Source organism: Passer domesticus, chromosome 3 (assembly GCF_036417665.1).
Source record: "Passer domesticus isolate bPasDom1 chromosome 3, bPasDom1.hap1, whole genome shotgun sequence".
Lineage (NCBI taxonomy): Eukaryota > Metazoa > Chordata > Aves > Passeriformes > Passeridae > Passer > Passer domesticus.
In genome coordinates this window covers 62,953,926-62,973,366 of record NC_087476.1, presented here as the reverse complement: position 1 = coordinate 62,973,366, position 19,441 = coordinate 62,953,926, and the positions used below count along the sequence as shown (strand labels likewise).

Here is a 19,441-nt window from a genome sequence, read left to right as displayed (position 1 = left end):
CCAGGTGGAAAAATACAGCTCTTTGCACTCAGTCTGATTGTGTGCAGTATTAAAATCTGGTCATATTTTATCCTTTTACTTCAAGAATACTTCAAGAATATTTTGAGAAATCTCTCTTACCTTCATGCTCCTTTTGAGGTAAACCTTTGTTGGGAGAGTAAATAGAATATATTAATTTTTAAAATTTTTACACTTTTAGTCATATTTTATTTGAGTTCCATATTTTTGTCAAGTTTTATTGATTTTTATGTCATATTTGATCTGAATTTATTTATAATTTCTGCTTTTTGTTCTAGTTTTTCTCTGCTGAAATGAATTTTCAAGCTGACAATAAAGACTTGAATGTTTCTAATAATACTCTCACTAATTTCATTTACAGAAGTAAATGAAAGAATTTCACTGTCTAACTGTGGAAGGTTTCATTTGCTTTGTAGCAAAACCTTTGGTTTGAAAGTATCTTGCCCATAGGCAATGAATCCTTTAAAGTAGTGTTTCCTTTTCTGCTTCAGATATATACCCATGGCTGCAAAAGAGTCTATTGTTCACAAAGCCTAAGGAATTCAGTTTGGCCTATCAAAATGATCCAAATTCATCATTACTTATCACTCTTTTCTCCTGTCATATGTGTTGAGTAACAATACAGCCTATTATTCATCACTAGAGAGTAATGTGCAATTTGACAAGAGAAGGATAGCTGAAAAGTCACTTTCAGGAAGTGGTATTTCCAAAACCTTTGCACTAATCTCTTAGAATTAAATATCTTTGGTAGATGATCAGAGGAGCAGGTAATCAGAAAGGGTAGATTAAATAGAGAAAGATGGATTGTATTTCTCCTTAAATGTGTACAATGCGGGAAGGTCATATGGGATTGTTCTCTTTGCTCCTGAAGGAACAGAGGAATCGTATAGGAAGCAAAGAACACAGTGAGCCTAGGCTCTCTTGCATAGTGTATTAATAAATGTCTATGGGAAAAACAGAGTAATTGTCAGTGAACAAAGGCTGCTCATCCCTGTATGATGAGCTGCTTTAGGAAATGTTTCTGCGTCTCAGCTCAGCCTCAGACAGCTCTAGCTAGTGCAGTGTAACCTTGCTAATTTATTAGCTTTTCTGTTCAGAATTGACTAAACTGTAAAATACAGTAAAACATTCTAATTTCAGCTATGGCATTCTGCTCTTATATTGGTGAAACAATGCATGTTGAAAAACAGGAGATCATGTTCCTAAAAATACAAGAGAGTGAGAAAGAAGAGGAGATAAGTATCCAAGATATGCTATTCTACAATCTCAAGACCTCAGCCAGGAAATCCTTCCTGAATCTGTTGTGACTCTTAAATTCTGCAAACCGTATGTAAAAGACAAGTGCTCTTTGAAAATAAGGGCCAAAACCATGGTCTTCTTCAAGGGAAATAATTGTAAAAGATTCCATTCTCTATGGCTTTTAAAGATGGAATCTCTGTGCATATAAATTCCAAACAGATATGTTAATTCTCTTTGTTGATGTTATTGTGTGAGATGTTTGCTTCTGAATTTCCCCAGTAATCAGGGGAAGTCACCAGGAGGAGACAGATTTAGGTGGCAGAATAGTAATAAAACCACTTCTGAACCCTAGCTTGCTGCAGACATTTTCTTCCTCATATCTCTGGTCTATCACTACCATTGATGTTGTCCCCATGGCGCATTCAACACCAAGCCACTCGTGGGGTCAGAAAAGGCAGAAGACGCAGGACAAAAAGTAGTCCTGAAAAGGCATATTAATCCTCCCAGGAAGGCAGCCCAATGCATCCATGGCTTTCCAGCTGTGACACAAGAGGAATGTCCAAGTGTCTGTTCTACAGCTGTTTCACTCTTTCATTGTGAGTAACATAACAAAAATTTATATGGATGTCTAGCAAAATTCCCTGTGGGATTTTTAATGGTTTGTTTCCCAATAGTTCTCCAGCTGAGACAGTGACTAAATAAATCTCGCAGGGGTACAGAATATGCTTGAAATACCCTTTACTTTTACCTTAGAAATATACTCAATTTCTTTATGAATTCAGAGTTCCACAAATGAAACATATTCTCTGCTAAATTTTGGTTACAGAAGACACCCTTGCTTTCCTGTTGAATTTGGACTTGATACTGCTTACATCTTCAGTGGCACCCTGCTTTTTCATTGTTTTCTTTGATTATTTTACTCTTAGACTTGCTTGTTTTGCTGAAGAACTCCTCTGCATTTTTGTTTTATTCTGTAATTCTTCCTTACTTTATTGCTAACCCCAGCAGTACATGTAAAAGACTACTGCACAATGAATAATTAATCGGACAAATTTAGCCTCTTCAAAAAGATTTCCATTAATGCCTTTGTTTCACAGAAGTATTTTTGGAATGTGGATTAATTTTGGTCTGTATTAATCATGCACCTATGTGAAAATTTGCTATTTGTAATCAGGACATGTGGGTTACTTGTGAGAGCCTGGCTAAGTTACGTGTTATTGCTTCTATTCTGCATTTAGCTGTGCACACAAAACCTGGCATACAACTGCTTGTATGTGTGTGTGTACAGCCAAATTTCTGTGCTGGAAAAGTTCCATGGATGCACCACTAGAGAATTAGGCCCTCTACACTCAGTTTCTGTGACTCTTTGAAAAGAGTTTAACATTTACTCTCCAGTAATGTTTATACCAGATCAGCAGGAGTGGAAAGAGACACAAGCAGAGCCAAAAACATTTGTCTAAAAATTTGGTTAAGTAGACATGGACAATTACTTGAAATAATAACCCTGAGTCCCATTTGTCATCACTGATCATTAGTAGTTTTATTAATAGAATTGTTACTGTTTCTTGTGTCCAGGATTTATTATATAGTGAGGACTCTTAACTTTTATTGAAACATTAATGTGTAAAATGGTATTTGAACCTGTATTTTCACTTTTCCTGGCATTCTCTTAAGTATAATGACTGGCTGTAGATATGTACTTGAGTTCAACAATAACTACTAAATCTTTCAGCTGTAACTAATTTTCTTTTAATAATAACACGTACCATTTTACATTGTTTTTTTTCATATTCAGCAGTCCTTTCATATACTAATTACTCCCTAAAAAAACAATCTTACCAGATGGATCAATCATTGTCCCTACCTTTCAAGCAGGAATTAAAAGAAATCTTCAGGCTAAGCTTTTAATTTTGGCTGCCTCACATTGCAGATTGTTTCATGAAATCTGGGTGACATTATGAGATGCAAAGCATTTATTTATCCCCAAATGGAATCTCTCCATACATATAATGTCCTCTATGTTCTGTGACTCTGAAGTGATGAATGTAAGTCCGTTCAAGGATTATTTGAGGCACTTGCCCTAAGGATCAGTAAAAGACAACAAAACTTAGATGTTTATAACTCCCACTTCTGGGCTGAGTTTTTAGCATTAATATACCTGCCCCATAATGCTCTCTGTCTATTTTATATGTTGATTGTTCTGTTGAGTATACAACGCATTACATAATGCATGTATGTGTCAAAGGATTTTCAAGCATTGTACTGTATGGCATTTGCAAATTACACACAACATAGCAGGAGGTTACTCTGCTTGTCCATTACATCGCTCTGCTTAAAGCACACGTCTGCTTCTAAATTCAGTGAATATTTATACTTAAATATTTTGACAGTGGTGAATAACATATGTGCTAATATGTACAGAACAGAATAAAAGATTGGCTTAGATTTAAAGTGACTAGTGGTTTCACAGATGTAGTTGAAGGATCTTGGTTCTCACTGTGTGAAAGCTTAGCATTTCCTACACAACTCCAGACCAGAACATGATTTAATAGAATCCACAGAATAAAACCACTTTTCTTAACCACGACTGCTAGTAATTTTAGAAATACATAGCATTGAGCTACACTCTTTATTTACTCTACCTATCCATGTGACTGGGATCCACAGATCCCATTCTATCCACTGTAGTTTTTCTGGCTACTTTGACACAGCCAGAGTAAGACATTTCAAATCATTATTTGTTTACTGCTTAATACAAACAATTTTTATTAATTGTATTTATTAATACAAATATTAATATGAATAATATTAATAATACGAAAACTAATACTAATATACTATGACTACTACTAATAATAATTTTTCCACTGTGGTAACAATAATCTCTGAATCAGTATTCACCTAATGCAATGTAACAGAATATAAAGTTACATTAGGGCAGAAATGCAATAGTAAGTAAGGAAATTGGCTAACACCATAAATGTTTACCTCAAGAGAAGTGCATGGACAGCTGATCGTCACCAACACTGGACCTGGAAGCAGGAGGAGCATGTAGTATATGCATGCATTAGTCATATGTGCCAAAAAGTCAGGACTATCCTGCCTTGCGGACAAAGTATCCCGTCACGTCTGCCCCTCGCCATGTGCACTCTTCCTGATTCTGGCCCAAATCCATGAAGGGAACAGTGCAACTCTTCCCTTGCAGAACAACATCAGGACAATTGTCCATTTCACTGTGCTGACATACCCCCAAAAATTATATTTCCATGGTAGTAACCTTTGCTTGCTATCACAAGCTTTCAGAGAATTCTGTCTGAAGTTCTCTCAGAAAAATGATGATCAGGACAACTATTACTAAGGATGCCAACAAACAAGCAGAAAATATGAAAAATACAGAAGAACTATCTCATAAGTGTTGAAAGGGAAGGTGAATGACCAGAATCAGCTGACTCGGAATAGCAGATAAATAAGGGTTACCCACACCTTTTGAACTGACAGGGTACTTGAATCTTTGATGATTTTGAATTGAGAAATCAGCAAAAAAATCCTGACCATGACTCTGCTGATAAAAGTGTATCAATATTTTATATCTTACTCTCCTCTATTTTTTCTGCTCTTACATCTAACATGTCTTCCTGATACTTAAATTGGAACTGAACCATGCTCAAAGATGTGCAACAGATAAAAAGCAGTATTTTCAGCAGTAACTGCTTATTCACACGTGAAGCCTCTCAATCTTTTGCTAACACACTGAACCCAGGTATCTACACAACTCAACTTTCAGGTATACTCAAAACCTAGCAAGTCTTTATGCGTTCAAAACATGCCATCCCTCCTGCATTCCTCAACACACTCTAGCAATTTTTTGTGTTTATTTACCTTATATTACGGGAAAACTTGCACTATTAAAAATAAAAATTCCCCAAACTGAATACAGTCTTACGCATAAAGTTTTGGTTGATTGATTAGATAGTTGGTAGTTCCTTTTGTTGGGGTTTTTTTATAGTTACAGTATTCATACAGTATTAAAAAATATTCGTGTCTCTAGTTCAGAATGCTAAATATATCATTATATATTTATGCTAAGAGATGTCTCATCCATTTGGTCAGCTTTTCCCCTTAAACCTTGAGTTCAGTATAAATGACAGAAAACTCTCCAGTTCCTATAAGTATTGTTTATAAGTGGCTAGTTAGTTGTTTTGAGATATTTCATATGTTCGGAGACAAGATATCATTTGTTGTCTCACAGCTAACAGGATCTTTTAGTGGGACAGCAATATCTAGAACAAAAATGTAACCCAAATTGCCCTCAAGGCACTCACTAATCTTGTATGAACATATAAATCATGGTCACTATAACAATAAATACTGTGGTTGCATTCTGCTGTATCTGAGGTGCAATCTCCATCTGAAGTTTCTGAGCAGTTGGGATTTCCATAGCTTCTCTTTCCTTTGTGGAGGCTGAGAGCCTGTGCTTTCCCCTTTCTGCTGGTGCATTAATCATGTCTTTGTCTTCCTTGGCAGCCTAGGAACAGAATAACTTTGAGAACCCTACAAGGCTGTTAAGATTTTTTTTTTCTCCTGAGTAGAGTTCTTCAAGACCTTCACATGCATAAATATATGTATATTATGTGGAGAGAATCCTCATATCCTTAGGATATCAAGCTACAAAGCACCCGTCCTTAAGAATTTAACCCAAAGTTTTTACTTGTTTGGACAATTAGGGACATTAAGAAACTCTCTATTTGCATTAAATTATTCAAAATATAATAATAAAGGAAAATCATCAGTGCTTTTTTTCAAACACCACACAGGAAGTTAACACTGTTTCTGAGGCTTTTACTCTGAACTAAGATGAACTAAAAAATATTTGTATATACCTTCCTGGTTTATATATATATTTCTTCTCTGCTGTTGGCAGAAGACACGGATACTAAGTCTAGTAATACCAGTAATCACAGTAATTGAACAGTTCAGTGGTCTAATAGGTCAGTCTATAGGTGGCTTGAGATGCTGTTAAGGATTTAAAGCATGTGAATAGTTTCATGAAATTATTTAAACACTACAGCTTTGTGCTTTTGCATATTAATATTAATTTATTGTGGAGGATGATGCTGACAAGAGTTAGAAGTTCCAGAGAAGGGGCAAAAAGCACATAGCATTTTTTCTTCTAACTCCTGATCTGCATGTTTTAAAGGTCCAAATATCTGGGAGTATATACTCAGTTGTTGAACTAAAACTATGTATTTATTGGTATAAAACATTGAAACTGTTAATTGGACTAATTTAAAGACACAAATAAATGTCTGAGGCCTCTTACCAAAGAGATCCTATTATCTATGGGAATGTGCAATGCTGCACACATTACTAAAAACCCAGCTCTGGAACTTCAGAAAAGGTAATTGCAGATTGGCACTGGTTTGGTTTCCTAATTAGCAGAAGAAGGTCAGAAACATGTCTTTTAAAAACTGCAACAGAATGCAATATTTAGTTTCTTATTACTTTTGGTTCTTCACAGTAACAAAAAATGTTCTTCCTGCAAATTAGCCTATTAATTTTCTTTTTTAGGGTTGCTATGCTGGAATTGGTCTATGAATTCTGTGGTACTTATTCAAATATGAAATTATAGATGCCTGCTGAAAATCCATACATAAGATGCATATAACAGAGCATGGCATCATCAGCTTTTATTTGCTTTTTGTTTGGGATGCTCTTTTGACAGACATTCATGCATGCTATGACTTCCCAAAAATGGAAGGAGAAATCAAGAATTTTCTTCATCCTGAATGTCTGCTTATTATTTTTGCTGCATGTAAGAAGGGGCAGAGTTACAATGCAGCCTACTTTCCCCCCTCATTTGAAATTCCGTGGTTTCTATGGAAACAGTGAGTTCTGTTGTTGTAGTTGTAACTTGGGGGATGGTAGTGCTCCAGCATTTCATAAGAAGCAGCAGCACAAGTACTCTGTGACCAGTTAGAAAAGTTGATTTGATCCATGATGCTTCTATTTGTAAATGTATTCTGTACCAATCTCAGAAGTCATCCACTGACTTGATATTTAGCACCAAGATACACATTTTCTGAAAATGTTTTTTTCTCTACTTGGGATTCCTGAAAACTTCAAATATGTATTTGCACTATATACACAGTATGTACAATATGTATTTGCTGTATATGCCATCATTTAATGGCCTAAACATTCATATCCATGATTCATTAAATCCATTGATCTATGTTTGCCTGTTACATTATTCCTGCAGCATATTTGCAGAAATGTAACAGGTATTTCTCAAGGATTTTTTGATTTTTTTGGCCAGGACATTCAGATATCTGTGAAAGCTGGAGGCTAATATTAAAAGTAGTATGGTGGTAAATCAGTACTAAATGGATAGCTATGACTGAATGCAGGCAAATAACATCGATTTACTCATTATGCTGTAAGTTAGGATTATTTAAATTTCTTAATGATTTCTCTATTTCTCTCTGCAAAAAATATTACAAAAACAAAAACAAAAAGAAAGATATGTATGAACAGATAAATCAGACAAATAGTTCTAATGGGGAATTCCTCTCTTTCCTAATTGTCAGAGGTTTTTTCAGAATTTCTGGAAATAATTTCTTAACTATTTTTTAAAATGTCTTTTAAAAAGCTTAAAAAGGAAAAAAAAAAGAATTCACAGGACCTTAAACTGTGGATCATATTTTTTATATGATATATTTTTATATTCCATTAATAATGTAATATTTCCATTTTTACAACAATCCCACTGTATTCATTTAAAATATGAAAATATACAATTTATTTCTATTTACTGGGCGAATAGTGCAAAGATTCCATTGTTGTCAACTGAAAGTTATATTGGCTGCCACGTTTCTAGAAGGACTTTGGTGTAAAAATCAAAGGACACTTTGAGAAGCTAGTACATTCTCGTGTCTTTCTACATAAAATTTTGGTTTTACCTTCCTTATATTTTACCTTTTTTTTTCAATACAGCACGAATCACTAATTAAAAATTAACTTTAAAAAATATTAATATTAGTGAGCAAATTTATTAAAGGTAAGTATAATTATAAGCAGAGAGCTATAATCAAGTGATACATGACCCTGTGCTCTAACTTTTATTTAGCAAAGGTAGGAAAAGAATATCAAACTAATGTCAATACAGGTGCAACCAATGGAATCATGGGAGAAGCTGCCAATAGTTGTGGTTCAGGTCAATTTGTTACCCTGTTAATCCCACAAATTTTATTAATGTCTAAGAAATTATATTTGTAAAAAAAGATGTAATACATGCTTCTGCAAGAAAAAGAACTTTATTCCAGGAAATGATATCTGAAAATGTGATAGTATTGTAATGCAGCCAAAAAAACAAATATAATCCTGATTTATATAAAGATGACAGTAGAACAAGAGAGACTATATTCCTTCTGACCTTGATAATGGCACCAAATACTCCTGGATTTCTGTGTGTCTGCCGTATATTTATAATGGAAACATACTGAAATATCGGATAATATTTAGGAAAGCACCATGAAATATACCTATGCAAAAAACCAGAAAATCTTTTGGTGAAAAAAATAGTATTTATTTTATGAATAAAAAATGCTAAAGAATAATTTTAGCAAAATAAAAAATAATTATTAGTAAATTAAGTAAAGAAAAACAATGGTATAACAAGATCCTGGGTGCTGGAAACAGAAGCTAGGTGTGTTCAAGATCAAGAAGCCAGGAAAATATTTTCTGAAGTGAAAATAATTAACCACTAAAAGAACTTGTCCTGGCCTGAGACAGATTATTCCCATCACGAAAAATATTTATATGGAGGCTGAGAGGAATATTAACTTTTTTAAAAAAATACATAAGCTTGTAGTTCAATTTAAAAGAGAAATTATTTCAGGAAATATCTTTATGAGGAAGAAATTAGAAAGTTGTAATATATAACTTCAACAGACTTTTTTAAACTCTTAAATGAATCTTGATTTTCTTCAAAGTCATTGCTTTATGCTTTTTCCTCTTCCATTTGCAATATTATTAGTGGGTATGTGTATGATTGCTGTGCAACCTGTTGTGTGGGGCTCCATACTGCTGCTTTCCACTTCTGGTAAGCAATTCAGTCTTTTAAATATTTACAAATGTATTAAATTTTTCAGTGCTCTGTAGTCTGCATTCAGAATATTTTACTGAGGGTATCACCACGTTCACAATTTCATAGAAATCCTTTGCAAGTAATCTATAGGGTTCCTGTTTCTGCCATGTTTCTGTATTACCTCAAAAGAGAATCTTGCTGTTTCAACACTAACCCTTCTCCTTCTGTCCTTTTCATCTTAAGGTTTTTAAATAGCAAAATCAAAACTTCATGGTGTGTAACTACTCAGAAATAGGCTCCATTAGATGAAATTTAAAGTTCTCATTTTCCAAGCTGGTGCTTTTATCCCTCCAATAGCTGTCGTTTACCAACAGTCCAAACCCATTCGTATAACACTGTGGTCAGAAATCATCTTTAAGCTTTTGACATATGAGCTGAATTCAAGATATACTCTTCTGATTTCCTTCTGCAGGCAATTTGTATGTCATGGTTATCAGAAAGGTTGTGTATTACAGGAACCTTGGCTATGATGGAGAGCTTACTTGAGATTTTAGCAGAGTCATTAAAAGTGGCATTTGTGGAGTGGTTACAAGATTTCTTTAAAAGAGGACAGCTAAAAATATTTGGTATTTGAACAGCAGTCTGAAAAGTTTGAGCATCAAGACTGTCCAGGCACCCTTTCCTAGGATTTCACAGCTTTTAGAATAGAACTGTTTTATTAGATAGGCAATAAAATGAGCTATCATTTACCCACTCATAAGAGATATTCCTGCAAGATATTTTTATTATCTTTATAAACATTAAGGCTAATAATATTGTGAAGGGGAAAGAAAGCATTTCACTTGCTTTTTAATATAAACAAAATGTAAATACAGTGTGAACAATGACAGCAGAGGAAACTAAAAAATACAAGAACACCAACAGTATCTCTCCCATGTTATATATTTAATGTCAGAAATCTAACATTTAACATAATCTGAGTGCAACATATTCAGCTGGACTCTTTAGTTCCTACTAAGATCCGTTTTCAGCTCAGCCCTAGCATTCTATGTGTGAAAGATAAGGATAAACATTTTAAATAAATATTTAAGTGCAGTTATATTATTCCTCTAATTTACTTTCTATTCGTGTGGTGTTATGAACATTACTGTTAGAATTCCATTTGATGCAGGTAAGAATGTACTGAAACAAGATGAAAATATGCATCAGCACTCCAGATCACATATTAATAATGACAATTCCTCTTTTCCTTACAATGCAGACTATTCAAAGCATGGAAGGATGCTATTGAGAATCCTGCATTAGGAATTTTCTTCAGTAACTGAATGTTGTCGTGCTGGTATGTTCTTTCCTTGGGAAGAAAAAAGACAGAAGAGACTTCTGAAATGACCACTTGGTCATAGCACAAGCCTGGCACTCAATTTTCCTATTCAGTCAGAGCTGCTCATTACAGTTTTCTTTCTCAGATTTCTTCTCTTTAACTTAGTCCTATAAAAGAAATTCTTTAGGAAAATGCAATTTTTTGCCTTGTAAGCTTCTTTCTTTCTGTAGAGTTCATATGCCTCATTCTCTCCTTGTCTTAGTTTCAGAAACTGATGTGGAATTTTGCTTCTTTGATGTGTATTTTCAGCCAGGTTAGAGATGATATGTTCTGTTGTGCTGTATCCATAAAATAAATATGAACTGTGCTGAGCTCTACAAACTTTATTAGCCTCATGGAAGCTCAAAGCAAAAAGTCAAATACAAGCATAGCTGGGTGTAGTAGTAAATATTTGTCAGTTATATTAAATTCATCATTTCACCCTTCAATTATTTTTCCTTATTTAAATCTCTGGTAGTTTGAAATCACATGTTCTGTGTTTATATATATTAACCAAAGATCAAGTTGACCCACTTGTCATCTCCCCAGTAATGAATGTCTTCAAAATAGCCTTTGCTTTGTACTAATCTGATATAATTAAGTTTACTTTCTGTGATAATCCATAGATAGTCTATTGTTTCAAGAACTAGAAAGACAATCTCTCAGATAATACAAGTAATCACTGGAAAAGCTGCTTGAATGGAATCTACAGGAAAAGAGTTTGTGTAGGACAGTTGTGCACAAACAATAGGTCTTGGAACACCATTTAAGGGAGATGACATTTCTCAGTCTCAGTCTGGAACAGAGTGGAACCAACTATGTTCTTCACTTTCTGAAATTAAATTCTGTGATGTCATGACTCAGAGAAAAGTGTGTTCCATATAAGTGACAAATTCACCACTTCCAAATCCTCATAAGTGACAAGATTTCTCTGGAAAGAAAGCCTTAAGGCTTGGTCAACCTCCAATTCCTTATTGAATTTAGGGTTAAGTTAAGGTGCAAACGTATTTGTTGATTTCCAACCTAAGAGAAGTACAGGAACTTCTCAGGATGACTGCTTTATCTTGATTTGCATGTAGTCTGAGTTGGAAATAACAGACAATGAAAAACTATCCAAAAAAGCTTCTAGCCAGAGTAATGTTGCTGTATTCCAAAATATAATTTATTTATGTATAAAGTATTCATACTTCAGCAAAAAATGCAAATAACGCTGGAGGAATATTTTAATTTACTGTAATCTTGCATTACATTCTTTAAAAAAGGGGGATTGGGTTTTAGAGAAAAAATATTCAAAATCCCATATTTCTCTGTGACCTCATGTGAGGAAAAATATAGCTTTTGCAGGTACAAAATAATTAAAATTCAACTTCAAAAAATTCAGATAAATATTCAGAAGAATCCTACACCTGTACTTGCCATTTCATAGTCTTCTCCTTTATAGCCCATTGCTTTATAGCCCACAGTGCTATCCTGTTTCATTCACACAGAGTCCAAGCCTCTCGTTCTGCAAGGATTAATGGATGTGTACACTCATTGTACTCGGCGAGGTGTTTCATTGATGCCAATGGAGCTGGTTGCAGCACAGAAAGTTAAGACAGGCATTAGTCTTTTCAGGATCAGCCTCTAAGCCTATTATATCAGAACACAAAATTAGGTTAGATTTCACTCTTAGTCCGGTTAGTGAAGCCCTGTTGCCTAAACCATTGTGATACAGCTGAAAATATAGTGGAATTCAACACAAAGGATAAAATACTATAAAGGGAAAAGTGCACTGAGGCTTACAATGTTATTATGTAGCTTAGGCAATTAAATCATCTAACTTTTGGTGAAAGTCATTACTCTTTTGAATGATCATGTGCCAGAACTAAATTTTAATGGCTTATACTGTTGTCTGGAAAATTGTCTGACTTGTTTCAGCCAAGAACATTCAGTTTATTTTCTTAGTTCTAACATTATCTGATACTGAAAAAATGACCTTTAAGTGGTCCCCAGTGCACTCATACACTTTGTTCTAGGAATACAGGGAATCTTGAGTATTGTCAGCTGAAACAGTTTTTTATATACTTTATTTTTAGCAACAGCTAAAGTTCATGCTGCTCTGACAGAGACTATTGAGATTATAAGAAGATCAAAACCTGAGGCAGAGGAGACTTCAGGAGCAAATCAAAATTTGAAATCTGGCTTCATATATAAAATAAGCTGCCATTCAAGCTGCTTTTATTTATAAAATGGTTTGTAGAAGTAATTACTGCAAAAATAATTTGCAAAATACTTTGTAGTTCGTCTTATCTCTGTGAAGTCTGAAGATGAGAGAGGGGATAAGTTAATCTTTAAAAAAATTTTTAAATGGCATTCTCAGGTAGAGTTTGGAGAAGGACAGGTTTCCCTCAGATACTCAAAGTAAATGTTCAAATTGTTCAAAGTAAAACTGGGAATGCACTTGCATGAATTAGTTTCTCTGCAAACTCTGATCTGGCACCTTCTCTAAAAAATTTCCAGTGTTGCCTGGTGGTAAAGATGGTCCAAGTGGCTGCAGACCTGGCTGGATCCCTGACCTTGCAGCTGTTCTGGGTATGTGCTTACTCTTGTCGAAGGCCAAGTTTTCCTAGATAAAACAAAATGTGGGGGTTTGTTTTTTGAATGTTTAAAAAAAAACAAACCCTGGTGAAATATTTAATACACTTATACACTTTATGACTCACCCAATGTCTTTGCAGCACTCCTTGGAATGGGGGTAGTGTTTTATTTATTTAATGAAAAGGGAGTTGGTTCAGCCAATTCTTCCATTTTTCTTTTAATTTATTTCAAAGGAATTTAGATAGCTAAATCTAAAAGAAGTATCTACACAGTCTATCAGGAGGTAGACCATTTATTGGTAGACATTATTTGGGCTGCTTTTCAAACTGGAGATTGGCAAAGTAAGAAGTGCACAACTAGAGTACACCTGGGGGAAAAAAAACCAACAATGTTCAGTGTTTATTTGTCACCATGGGAAAAATCTAAAGGAGATAAAGGATTCAGCTTTTCAGGGCTTTCTCATCCCTCACAAACCCATCCTTCCTCTGTCTTCAGTTCCTTTTGTTTAGGTACCAAATAAAACCTTGTGTCAGTATTGTCTAGTTCGTTTTTATTTCAGAAAACACATTTGATTTTTCTGTGCTTAAACAAAGGTTTTCCCTCTCACCCTGTGGACACCCACAGACAGATTAGACTCCACACTGCTTGACCCATGCCATGGGCTGTCCCTGTTTTGTTCAATGCTTGGATTTACAGTGAAATTCACAAGATTTTAACTTCCATTTCACAACTCTGAAGCAGCTATTAGCTGTGAAGAGGTGTCTTGGGGCTGATCAACCCCTGCCTCAGAGGCAGCTCCTAGGAAGCAAAGATCTGATTAATCCTAATAGGCTGTTTTAAATGAAATAAATTTGGTTTATGTTAACTGAATCTAACCTTTCAGTTCAGTAGAACTCAATCCCAACTTTCTCTTTGTGTGTTCCATGAACTATTATATTTTTTATATATTACCAGTGGAGAAACTATTAAATAATACTTGCTATGTCTTTACACTTATGAGTTGAAAAGCACTGATTTCTGCATTTATCTTTTATTTTACTTTCTGCATTAATCTTTTACTAAATCTAGCTTTAAGATTTCTGTAAATTAGATTTTTTTTTTGTCTTGGAGGTGGAAGAATAAGATGAAGAGCCATGGTTAATAGACAATTGTTCTTATTTGCTGTGAACATCCATTGCCTTTTGGGCAACTAAGTTTTCATATAACAAAAAAGTAAAATTTGTAAAAAAAACCACCTAAATATCTAAGTCTTTAATACATTGCCATTAGTACAGATTTCATTGAACCTTATATTGAAGTTCATGTTTCTCTTTGTATGTTGCCCATATTTTACCATTATCAGATATTTAAACAATAACTTATTATGCTCTGCAGAGCATTAACTTCAAGTAAAGAGGCTAATAATATTGTTAAGCTGATAGAAGGCATCAAAATGTAATGACTGAAAAGTTACAATGAATATTGGAAGAGTATTAGACAGACATAAACACATTTTTATAGTAATTTAAGGTATTTAAGACCCAAAATATTTCTGTTCCTTTATCCAAGCTCTAAAGGGAATATGTTGTGACTTATGTAATTGGGTAACAAATACCAGTACATATATAAGATATTTGTATTGTCCAAGTTGGGATATTTTCAATACTTAATTTATGAAGTACGTGCACTGGGTTAAAACTGCTCATGTTTTCTCTCTATAAGGACAGAACTTCTGCTCAACTCTAGGCAAACTTTTATGGATCTGTAATTATTTTGAGCTGTAATCAATCAGTAAAACTGCAGATTTTATTCAGTAACCACTAAAAGTAACCCCTCTCAGTTTCCATTTGAGACTTCCTACTTCCTTCTCCTCTTTCTCTCAGAGTGTCTGTTAACAATTGTTGATCTGTTGATGGGATATCTGGATCTGCTTCCATGCGCATTCTGTGGAAATATCTTTCTCAACTTTAAGTTCTGATAGATAGAAAAATATCCTTTAAAACATGAGAAACATGGGTGTCAGATGCACAAGTGGCAGATTGATCTTTGATAGGGGGTCAAACCTATCAAAGGGAAAATGGAGGGAAAACCTATTTTTTTCCAAAACCACTAAGAATATAGCAATAGCACCAGCAGGCAGAACACTCATTGCATCTTGTGGCAGCTGCTCTTTTCAAAGGGTAGCCATCAAAAGGATAATTTGGGGATGGAAGAGCTGGCAGTAATGCTCACAGTAATGGTGAGTGGCTGGAGCATTAACCAAGATGTGAACAGACCGAAACCCACAGCCCACTCCACGTTTCAGTGCATCAGTAGCTAAGGAAACATTTAAGTGCCAATGCAGCACTTAAATTAGTCTATCTTATTTAAGCTCACTTAGGCCTGGTTATTTAGCCTCAGACTTGATTGGTTCTTTTTTATTTGACTTGTTAAGCAACCATAAAGTATGCATATGTGTCAGACACGCATAAAATAGATCAAAAATTTGGCCTACCGAGATTGATTTTTACCTGTAAAATGATAGAGGTCCCACAGTTAAAAAGCATACTTATTTTTACTTTTCATATTTATTCTTTCTTACTGTTGAAAAAATTGCATTCAGCCCTAGAGCAATAATGAAAAATAGCTCTTTATAGAAAAATTCCCTACTGCTGATTTTAATCTTTAAATACACTGTATACATGAGCAAATAGATAAATAAGGGCATTTGATATGGAGACATAGTGTGGAGAGTGATTGTTTCCTAATACTGATGATTCTTAATCCCACAGTACTGTAGAAGTGTGTAAAATTTGTTGATGGCACACTATGGGAATTTTGATAGCAAAGTAAGTTATATTTGCTTGGTTTTGAATCTGTAAATTACTTATTATCTTATATAAAATAAGCTTTTAAAGCTATTTTAATGCTTATTATTTCAGAGTTTATTAAGATACACTGCTGGAAAAAATAGCATTTCAGCTTATTGTTAGCCATATTTTAAAATATGAATATTACAACAGTTTGCTGAACAATCATTTGCCCTGACCACACTAGAGACCATGAAAAATCCTGAATTAATTTTCAGTCAGTATTCCACCTAATGTCTGCTAAGTGCTTGTTGGATTTTCTTTTTCAATCTCATAAAGGTATATTAGTTATTTGTTTAGTTTTAGCGCCTATTTTCTCAACTTTTCTAATTTTGTATACACTTACAGAAACACACAAAGTGATTTCTCAATTAACACATATATTGTTATTGTTTTAATAAGCTTAAATCACCTGCAGAAGTAAAATGTATGATTAGATTAAAAGTTATCCAATTTTTTTTTCCATGTTATCTAATTCGAATATTCTTCTGAAATAAGAAATTTTATTTAATGGCTAAGTATTTACCTATCCTGTAATCACAGCTTTTGTGTGTGAAAAACATAAACTGCATCAATTTAATATAGTCAAAGTACAACAAAAGTACTGTGCTTTCAAAGTGGTTCCATGCTTACTCAGTCAAAGGAAAAGTCTGCTATGTTCACAAGGCTTGAGGCTTACTTTTTATATGACTGAAAATAAGTGCTCCATTACATAGACTCACCTTTGCTCTTATTTCTCACCATGTTTGGTGGTTTTTATTTTTCTTTTTTCTCTTCATCTAATGTAATTTCCAGCACTGACAGGAGATCATTGCTACTGATTGTTTAAGGAATAATATTTCTTATTGGGTTTTTAAAAATGCCAAAGATTGTCTTTTATTTTCACTTTTGCATGAATACAAGCATAGGTGGAACAATAACTATTTACAATTTATAAGAAGAAGGAAAGAAAAAAGGGAAAAACCCTACAGTTTATATGATTTAATCCCTAAACCTTCACTTCTGATTTTCAAGTCAATCCCATTTGTATAGCTTTCAGTGAAACAGAAAACCTTCTTGCAGCCAGCATTCATTTATTTCACTATTAATTGCTGTTCATTTGAAAGCCCATTGGTTAAAATGCTATGAAAATTGATTTGCCAGTTTGAAATACAGTCAGTTTAGTCCTATTCTAGTAACAATGACATATTGTTTCACTATGTGACAGCAGAACAAAAATATAATCTCTTGGAAATTATGTCACTGAGTGTTTGTAGCTGTCATTGTAGCTTTAGTTATGCTACATTTCCACTCTTTAAAAAAATCAGCATCTGATGTCTCCAATGCCAATGTCCTTAGAAAGACAGTGTAAATATTATCAAATAACAGTTTGAATAGCTGCACTAAAAATATGTTATTAATTGAAAAAATTCTCAAACATGCTGGGAATTATTTTCTCAGATTTTTTGTAAGATGTTCTTTAAATGTCTTCTACCTTTAAATTATGTCAACTTCCAATGCTGTTTCTAAATAAGTCTTTTTGTTTCTTTAACACCCTTTCCCTCTGTTTTGTCCTTATTAATCTTTACAAGGTCTTCAAGAGAATCATCCAACATGAGCACAATATTGCAGAAGTAAACATGTACCAAGACAGATGTTTTGCATATGACTTTTAATTAAGAAAATATTTGAGTGATTTTATGACCTCCTCAATGTCAAAAAGGAAAATTTTGCCTGAGGGTTAATTAACATCCTGCAGCCTTTATGACATTGCAGCTATTCATTGCTGGATTCTTGCTAAAAGAAGGAATGATTTCATGTTAGGTTGATATTTACTTATTTCAATTAAATTTAAAAATCTCATGTATTTTTGTCTTTAAGGTAATGTATACACAATCATGAAAGGCACAAAAATACACTAAAGATAGGGTCACATAATGACTTTCACTCCATATTTTATTAACTCATAATAGCTAGAGAATTCTTTTATTTTTCTGAAATAAATTTGTGGACATGTACGTATGTTCCTTTGAAATTAAAATTAAGAATTTTTTCTCAGTCACATATTCATACATTATTCCTTACACAACATTTTTTAAAGATAATTTTGTAAAATAGTGTGCTTTTATGCATATGCCAAAAAAGAGTATCATTTAAATGAAATTATTTATATATACGTAAAAAACAGCAATATGTATACAAGAGGATAATACATACACTCAGAAGCAGCAATAATTTTTTGAATTTAAATATTTGTTATGAATAGTTTAAAAGCTGCTTTATGATAATTCAAAGAGATGCACATTGTTCATTCAACACTGAATAATATACATGTGGAAACAGACAAAATAGGGTGTATTAGTTACTTTAAAGTTTTGTAATCTACTGTAAAAAACATTTGGTAACTTATTTCCTCTTTAAATCTGCTTTCTTCCCACTTCTTGAGGCAGTGGCTGTATCGAGATGGTTTCCTCCTGTTCATATAAAGGGGGAATCACAGACATCATGATACCTAAATTGGGATTCAGATCTGGTCAAAAGGATTCACATGGAGGTAAATGACTGCCTGTCTTCTATGAATGCATGTAAGGTAGATGTCTGCCAGTGCAAGCCTGTTTTAATTCCTCTCAGAGTCAAGGAGAGCTGATCAGCTCAGATCCCACAGTGAGCCAGTCAATTGCAAACTAAATGAACAGCCAGGACTGCCTCCCTTGTATGGAGACAGCTACGCTGAGATGTCCTGATCTTGAGCTAAGTCTTACTTCAGCTACTTAAGAATAGGGTCTAGGGTCTTTAGAAACCCTGGATTAGGACATAAAGCCTCCACCTGCTGCTTCAGAAGGTGGGGATCCTCCCACAGACCTGTGTTGTGCCCTCTTGCTCTTTGTAGGCTATTTTAAATACTCCAGGAATATTTTAAATGGTGCTGGATCCTGAACAGGAATGAGGAGGCCCTGCTCTTTTCCCAAACTGGAAAATGACATGCATGATGGTTGGAACAAGTTCTTTATTTCTGACATCTGCAATAAGACACTTATAAAACCAAGACCCAGTAAGGAAAAGAATTAGATAAATATCCTAAATTATTTTATGTAAGCCTCAAGGTACTGCTGTGTGGTTAGTTGCTTTTAACAATCTAGCCTTGGTTAGGACACTGGATTAGATGTGCATACAGCAACAGAATATTGTTATTTGGTGTGGGAAACACCAAATATATATTATTTTATATTTTATATTTTAGAATTGTTAACTACATTATACCTATATACATATTAAGAAATAGATTGCTCAAAAATTTTAAATCCCAAGATAGGGAGCAACCTCAGTAAACCAGCTTGAAACCAAGACAATTTT

The 19,441-nt window shown here is 34.0% G+C and overlaps 1 long non-coding RNA gene across 2 annotated transcripts; it reads left to right on the top strand.

Annotated features, from left to right (window-relative positions):
• Window positions 1-7,048: 7,048 nt before the first annotated feature.
• On the top strand, window positions 7,049-19,063 carry LOC135298118 (uncharacterized). Of its 2 annotated transcripts, XR_010360098.1 has the most exons (6): window positions 7,049-7,404; window positions 7,574-7,693; window positions 9,293-9,358; window positions 10,605-10,682; window positions 13,203-13,274; window positions 18,538-19,063. It is a non-coding gene; the product is annotated as an uncharacterized LOC135298118 (long non-coding RNA). The 2 variants fall into 2 exon arrangements; XR_010360097.1 differs by lacking the exons at window positions 13,203-13,274; window positions 18,538-19,063 and adding an exon at window positions 12,191-12,452.
• Window positions 19,064-19,441: the final 378 nt, after the last annotated feature.